Here is an 8,314-nt window from a genome sequence, read left to right as displayed (position 1 = left end):
CAATACTGGAACTCAAAGAAGAAGACGAAGCTGTCTTCAAAGTAGTGGGCTTTTCTTCAAAAGGAGGTCATGTGACAAGGTCGCCAACTGCTTGCCGTAAAGCAGAAGACGATCACGCCAAATTTTGCATAAGATCAATTTTTACATGTCTTATCTCAATCCTACATTCCTATTGGACAATATTACCATGCTGGAATAATCAACAACATCATACGGTTGATGTTGGAGCGTCACATCGACGTTGGCAATTGCTCATTGGTTGAAAGTCTACGGATAAGGCAATTATTCGGTTCCGCAGCCGACGGTACGACAAGGAATCAAGTGACAGCCGGAATATTCAAGTTACGTGTAGGAAAGGTAGATTTTCATTGGTTTAGAAAGATAGGATAGGATTTGAGATAGATAGGATTTGAGATAGATAGGATTCAGGATGGGACCTGGATACGTGGTGCGTGTCTAGGTCGCCAAGGACGAGTGGCTAGTAAAGCCAGCGTCCCGATAAACTGAACGATCAATCAACTACTACTCTTTTCCCTCTAAGCCAGCAGGCCCTCCTCTCCAAAAGCCTCCGCCACCGCTCACCTTGCGATCCCGACTTCGCCTTCCTCCGCCAACGTTTCCTCGCCTGCGCTACGTGACAGTAGCACATGTAGTCAATCTTACGACTAAGATTGTATCTTCTGCGAGGATGGAACACAAATTGTTTAACTTTCCTGGCTCAAGTCAACGAGGCACGCTGTAGCATCGAGTGGTGTCACTATATTGCTGATGTTCGATGTGCCACAACTTATCAGTGTATCCTTTGTAGTTTTGGTTATGAATACTTGTGTTTGCAACGCTGAGCTAGGCCGCAGATTGGCTCAGTTGAAAGTTTGTCTATGTTATAGCTTGTAGACGCTATGACTTCTCAATTGTACCCAGCTAATAATGCTCATTTACAGTATCAACTGTAATATACAATCTGGTGATACTTAGAGAAAAGAAGTGGTGGGTACATCACCTTGAACGTGACTCCGGCTGGGGAGCATTGGTGAACCCCAAACACCGATTCCAAACTTTCACCGCTGTGGGACTAGAACCCTCACTCAACCGATTAGAGCCAACACACCAAACCACTGATTCAGATTGTGTCAAAATTTGAGGTGTAAAGTCCAATACTTGTGGGCAAATTTATAGGGGGAACTCACGGAACTCACTCAAAAGCACCGGGTGTGTAGAGCTTCGACGCATCAATTCACCTTTGACACTTCTACATTACGGATGAACTTGATCATGCGCATCCAAAGGTAGTCACATATGATGGAATCGACACCCTCCTCGCGTACGAGGACGTTCTAGTCCCCACATCACGATCATTGCATAGCAATGTGCCTTCATTTTGCGCTTGTATCCACCCACGATGTATGCTGTCAGTAACAGCACGCGTATTCTGTCTTCGTTGGGTAGGACTCGTCTCGTTATGGCTGTAGGACCTGCTCCATTCGGTCGTAACGGTTTACACGCAACTTTTTCAGGGTTGACCTCAGCGTCGCACTTGATGATACCCTTGGCCAAAATATCATGTATTCACTGGTCTTGAGAAACCCGTCTCAAAGCTAATATTCACAGGCAGCGCTTCTTCACGGTACTTGGACCATTTCGCTGGGGGCTTAGCGCTTTGCTCGTGGTACCCAAGAAGCTCAAGCGCTGTCTGGAGAGTACAAGTTGTCTTCGTTATCGGCGATGGCTGTGTATGTGCGGGGGTTGCGGCTGACAAATTCTTGGTACGAAATCTCCCGTCCAGGGTAACGGTTGTCAAGAACATCGATCAAGTATGCATTGCCATCTTCGATCAACGGGTCTCAGGGTAGCCAGATCGAAGCAGAACCGGCAATCAATGTCACATGGTGCTCGAGACCACCCGACAGTTGTCGATGCTCCAACTTCCACGCTGGATCACTCTCGTCGGATCCTCTTGATTGGACATTGGGTCGAGTTGCTCGGTGGTGCGCTTTTGGATGTAGCCGCAGACCGTTGTTGTCTTGTTCGAGTCGTCTGGCTTAGGAGGGGAGGCAGCAGCATGCTCTCCATTGTCGTCACAGTCGTGTATGTCGTCATTGTTCCTACCAGTTGTGTAGCCGCCGCGGGAAGGAGTAGGTGGCCCAGCGACCTGCACCGGTCAGTCACCTCTTCCCCTATTGGACTGCTACCAAGTTCTTGCCACTCTCACCCTCAAAATAAATGTCCCATTATTGTATCAGCAACTGGTTTCTGCCCAAACGGGGTGACAGGTTTTCGACCGTGTCCATGAGACTGGAAACGGGGACACCCGTTAACGCAGAGCACATCTGGTTCCGGCTCGCCTTCACGTCAACGAGCATAATGGTGATCGGCCGGTAATTGCCTTATACAGCGCGCGAGCCTTGCTGATGCATCATCACGACAGCCGACCTGAGTTGAGACGCAAGCAGCTCACCACGACAGAGCCGATCGTTGAAAAAAATCGCGAGACACTTGCTAAAGACGTCTGTAGCCCCTTGGTAGAACCTTGCGGTCAAGTCGTTCATGCCTGGTGCTGACGATGCTTACACGTGCCGGATAGCGCCTGCCAAGATTGTGCATCGAGCTACAATTGATCGGATTCCGAGACAAGCGCATGATCGAGTCCAGAGGCTTACGCTGCATGTCTTTGTCTGGTGGTGTAACTCTTTCTGAGGGGCTGTTTTGGTCACCGATCTCTGAAACCCAGTTGTACACGAAGAGGAGCAAGATCTCGCATCGGTTTGTTTGGACAATTTTATCTTGTGTCTCAACTTCTTCAATCCAGATCTTGCGTAAGCTTTAGTTACATCCAGGGGACGGAAAAGTGCGTCGTCAAGCGCACAACGTTGATTGCTTGGAAGTCGAACGCAGTGTCTTGATGTTACTGGCTCGTTCGCCAGACCGTCTTTTTGTAATGGCGCATGACTTCGTTGAAGAACTCGCGGTCGTCTTTGTGCGACGAGAGTCGATGCCGAGTAGCAGTTTGATCCAGCACGATTCGGGCATCTTCGGTAGCTTGTTTGTTTATAGCTTTTTCTGCATATCTTGCAGTTGTTTTTTTGATGCGCACTTTCCATGCCTCCCAGACTTTTCCTGGTTTGCGGGCGAGACGGAGTCTATCACGCATCAGCTCAAATTCTTTCTCGAATGCCGAGACAACCTCGGGTAGTCAGGTAAATCTCGGAGAAACTTCCAGTAGCCATGATCGCTGGTCTGTGGCCCGCGAGGTGCGCATCGGCAAGTATTTGGACGAGCCGTAGTAGCGGTTGCAGAACGTTTCAGACATTAGCACGTAGTCCAATCAATTCTTCTGTGGATGCAGACCAGTGAGCACGCGCTTCTTGTCATGATGTATCCACCATGTATCAACAACACCAAGCCTCGCTGTTCACTCGAGCAGGCTGGATCGACTCGTCGATTAACAGTGTGTTCGGGTCATTGACAAAAAGCTCGTGTGTAAAAGCTCGGGTCGGCATGGAAGTTCAGCGTCGAGAGGTGTTGCGCGTCCCCGAACTCGTTTTCTTAGATGCAAGACGCCGAGTGTTTTACGATAAGATGTTCAATGAAGTGGTGTCCGTTTTTCTTGATACCGTTTATATTGGCAGTCAAGAGACTGACGCCGTTTCAGGCGTCTCTTCTCTCGTGCTAGGAAGAGAGGATTTAGCAGCAAGTCGCCAAGGCGCTCGCCACTGTCGTCACCGATCGATCGTAAGCAACGCAGGTCTTTAGCACCGACGTTTCTTCAGGGTAGTAAGCGCTCGTAGAGCGTCCAAGTCATCAAGCAGGTAGTACTTTGCACCACTGCGTCATGCAGTGTGAACCTATGTCTGACCTCACCAACATGAGCAGCGTGTTCGGGTGCAAGAGGTGTGTGTGGTGCGCCGGGATCCACTCGACCGGCCGACCTGTGAAGTACTGGATCCAGTGGTCGTTCTTGAAGAGCATGAGAGCGATAGTTATCAAAGTCATCTCAAGCATGCCACGGGCCTTCGACGCCCGCGACAGCTCTGTGATCGCGCCGGATTGAGTCAACCACGTGCTGCAAGCTTCGAAAATGTCCGCGCACGTCGACGGTACCTGAAACGGGGCGACACGTACCCTGGTATGAAAGGGTGGGTCACACAAACTGGTGTGACCGAGCAAAGGTGTGGATTACACAAGTCGGTGAAATCACACAATGGTGTGGCACTACGTGGCGGGACTGCCATTAGTTACGCATATCAATTAGGTTTTACTATTTGATAAGAAAAATCTAAGCTTTTAGATATAGGCGGCTCTGACGCAAATAAAACAAATAAATACAGTTTTAATGCCGAGCACAAAAGTACATTTGTCTTCGATTGGGGTCTGGGGTACTGTTGAAGGTAGCGGATTGCGATCCGCTACACTCGTACTGGTTCTTGTATAGAACGTAAGGTCGGTGGCCTTAGTAAGCTTCCTCTAAGCAAAGAGCTACAGCAGCCTGCTGCACTTGGTAGCACTAGTAGTCAATCTTCGCCGGAGTCGTTACGACCTATCCTCTGTGAGGATGGAACAATTTTCTTTTTTGCCCCAGGTCATGCAGGAGAGCTTAAAAAGCTGATGTCCTTGCTTGGCCCCGAGGTCGTGCAACATCTTGCTTCGCAAGGACCTGAAGCCATGCGCGCGCCTAGAGGCGTTTTTGGACTATGGAAATGCTCTGCTAGAGCACTTAGAAAAGAAGATGCCGACGTCGACCGCGTCCATGACGCCACCGTCGACGATGGATGACTCCTCCCGACACAGGTGAGCGTTAAGACCTATGAGGGTAAGGATGGAGAGAATTTCCTTCTCTGGATAAGATAGGCCGAGATAGCTATGGCGTTCGCCGTGCCCAGAATGATCAACAGCGCGTGGCGCTAGCTATCTCCAAGCTTGGAGGCCGAGCGCGCGAATGGGCACTGACGTGCGGTACTTAGTTGAAACGGCGTTTTTCACCTAGACGAAGTGAAAGCTGCAGCTGTTGCGAGTGTTCGCGCCGCCTAGCCAGGCATATTGCGTGCGATCGCGTTATCTTGCCGTCCGACAGGGCAAGAATGAGTTGATGGACTTTGTCCAAGAGTTAAGAATACTAAAACCGATCCTCTTCCCAAGGCGGTCACAGTGGCCGTCTTTATGGGCTCCGCACTGGCGTGACCGGAACGGAAGTCTTCCGTGCATCCGTCTTTTCTTAATAAGCACTGATGTGGTATTGACTGCCATATTCAACCTTACGTTGGCACAACTTGGTTGAAATGCACACCCTAGAGCTCGTCAAGCGAGCCTGAGCCAATGGATCCTAGCTATGCTAAGAAAGAGGAGGGAAAGCTCCGAGCTGCCGAGCAGCGTTTAAACACCCGATGATGTGTTGTATGTGGAAATACCCGTCACCTTGGAACTGGTTGTTTCCTCCGCATGGCTCATCAGACCGACGTCCCGCTTTTGGTTTGTCGCGGGGAAACGACAACACCGAGTAAGCGCGGGGCGCCCTACTGGGGGAGAACTGAGTTGTGTTCAGCCCAAAAGAGAAAGGAACAGCAGGGCCCATCCCCGAAATGCTCTGTGCTCTTGAACACGAGAAAGTGTATGCAAGCCGGGCTTGCTGATCGTGGAAGCGACCGTGAAGAAATTCGAGAAGCCATAGAGGATTTTTATTGATTCCGGGGCGTTCGGCAATTATGCTCGACGCTCCAAGATCGAAGGAGGTTAGTGGTAAGCTGAGGCGCTGAAAGCACGGTTAAGTGGTTGAGTGACACCGCCTTTGTTTGCTTAGCGACGGGGACTTGTGTCACTGTGCCGGGTCCCTCCCTGTGGATCTCGGGGGTCAAGTTACTTGACTTAAATAGCGTGGAACGCTGATTAGTCTGAGACTTGAATTCAAGGTATGACCTCATCCTTGGTATGACATGGTTGGAAAATCATAAGCCATTAAATGATTGAGGTCGAATACCTTGGGCACTACGCGCATGTCTCCTGGTGGAGCTTTGTAGAGTCTTGAACCCACCTCAACTAGAAAGCAGAAGCGCTATTGGCGCGGCACTGAGCCGGGATGTTTAATGTGCTGGATATCGAAGTCGAACACCAAAGGTGTATCGGACAAAAGTCCCGAGCATGGCTCGCGGGCTGAACGTGGAGTGGCACGTAGCCAACTGAGCACTACTCAAGTATCAAAGCAGTTGCTGCATGCCAACAGTATCAAAATCGGCCAAGGGCCGAGAGATTGAGGGCGAGGCGCCAGTGGTGTACATGGAACGGCACGTAATCCACTGAAGACTGCTCTCGTTTTGAAGCAGTCAATGCATGTTAAGAGTGACATGGTCGGACGAGATCCGAGGCATCTCGGGCAAGGCCCATCTGATGCGTGTGGAGTGGCACGTTATCCACTGGACGAAGACTGCGAAAACTGCAGCTTTTCGTCGGGTGTTGTTAATCATATCAAGGCTCCGATGGAGCAGGGAGTGAAGACACTGGATGACGCTGAGTGCGTGTTCCGACTGGTCTCGACGTGACGTAAACCTCTATAGAGGAGACGGCGATGCCGCATGATATCTGTAAGACGCAGGGCGGCGACCCTAACCCAGGGTGTATCTATCTTAGACGAAAGCGCACAGCTATACACCTTTGTCAACGGTATGACGGGAGAGAGAAACGGCGATGTCGCCCCTCGAGGCTTTTATCCACGGTGGATGCTTTTTTTCAGCTGGAAAATATGTCCTTTGAAGAGGTTGGCAGTGCCTTGAAGGCAGGCAGTTTAGCCGAGGTGGTCAATATGCGACCGAACGGAGATTAAGCCGTCGTCGCTTCTTGATGAAGCTGTTCTGGAGTACACCAAGAGGGTGCTGATTGCACGAAGTAGATCGTCGATACTAAAGAATCCCTCTAATCCGTACTATCCATTGGTAAAGGAATTTCAAGACGTTGTCTCCAAACCCTGCCCGGACCGTGGTGTGCGTCATGAGATCAACCTGGTTCCGGGAACCAAATACCACGTAACACGCCAATAGCCCCTGCTTAAGAAACAGTGTGGCCTTTACCGTGCATAGTACGGTGCAGGAATGGTGCATGAGAATAAATCTCCCCATTTTACGCCCACGTTTTGTGCCCGAAAGCCGAGCGGTATGTGGCGTATCGTTCACGCTTAGAATGAGCTAAACGCTGCCGCCATTTCGGCACAGACGCCGAATCCTAGAAAGGATGCTCTCCTGAACGATATGATAGGCTGTACAAAGTACAGTGGTCGATAGGTATGACCAATTGCTCATGAGAGCAAGTACGGCTTCATAATGATCCGTTTGTTTGCAAAATTGCTTTGCTCAAACTCTATTGAAATTCTCGTTAAAATTAAATTTATTCAGCCCGCATTATATCAGCCGTCTTAGTTACTACAAAGATATTTTTGCGTCAGCAAGGTGAGGTATGACATAAGCGCTAACCCATCGATCAATAGATCCATGCAACTTCTAAAAAGTTGGTGGAGCTCCACTACAATCCAAATGTAGGTGATTTTGCGTCTAAATGGCAGATTGTTTTGTCCTGTTGTACAATTTTCTTTTGTCTGGTACCTTCTGCTTCTTCGAAACGATCTCTGGCGGTTTGCTGCAGCATTTGTAGAGTCCTTAAAAGCTACAGGTGGGGGGTTTTCTAAGCGATGTATGCCGGATAGCATACAGAGATTTATCACAACGGTAACGCCAGCTAAAACTACTGATGAATGCTGTCTTTCAACCGTTGCAGTGGTTCACTGCCCGATAAATGCGTCTTGGGGAACGAAAGATTCTTCCCGCTCGGCAGGAGATACTTGAGAATTGGTCTGAAGATTCAACCCCCGCTTACCCACGAGCCTTGCAAAATATGGCGCCCAATTAAACTCTTCAATAAAGCTGTCTGCTTTAAAATCATAACTCCAAAGTATGGTTTAGCTACACGCTTATCTTGAGTGATATTCCGCCTACAGCGGTGCGTTCTCCGAGCGGGATACTCTGGGAGTGGCTGGTGATGCCCCAAGGGCTGTCAAATGCATCAGCAACATCTAATCATCTTATAACGCAGTTGTTCAGGCCCCACCAGGCGTATGCACATATATACTTCGACAATATCTTCGATCCTCATTCATGCGGGGCACGGGAGGACAGATGAGAAAAACCTCATCATCCATTTGAGAGCGGCGCTCGAGTGCATACGTACGAATAAGCTGTATGCCAATGCCGATAAGTACATCTTCGGCGCTGAAAAAAATCCCTCTGTAAGGTGCTTCATTAGGAAGCGTAGCCTTCCAGCGTATCTCGCTAAGGTCAAG

This window comes from Plasmopara halstedii (genome assembly GCF_900000015.1).
Source record: "Plasmopara halstedii genome assembly, contig: Scaffold_816, whole genome shotgun sequence".
Classification (NCBI taxonomy): Eukaryota; Oomycota; class Peronosporomycetes; order Peronosporales; family Peronosporaceae; genus Plasmopara; species Plasmopara halstedii.
Note: the sequence above shows the minus strand (reverse complement) of the source record.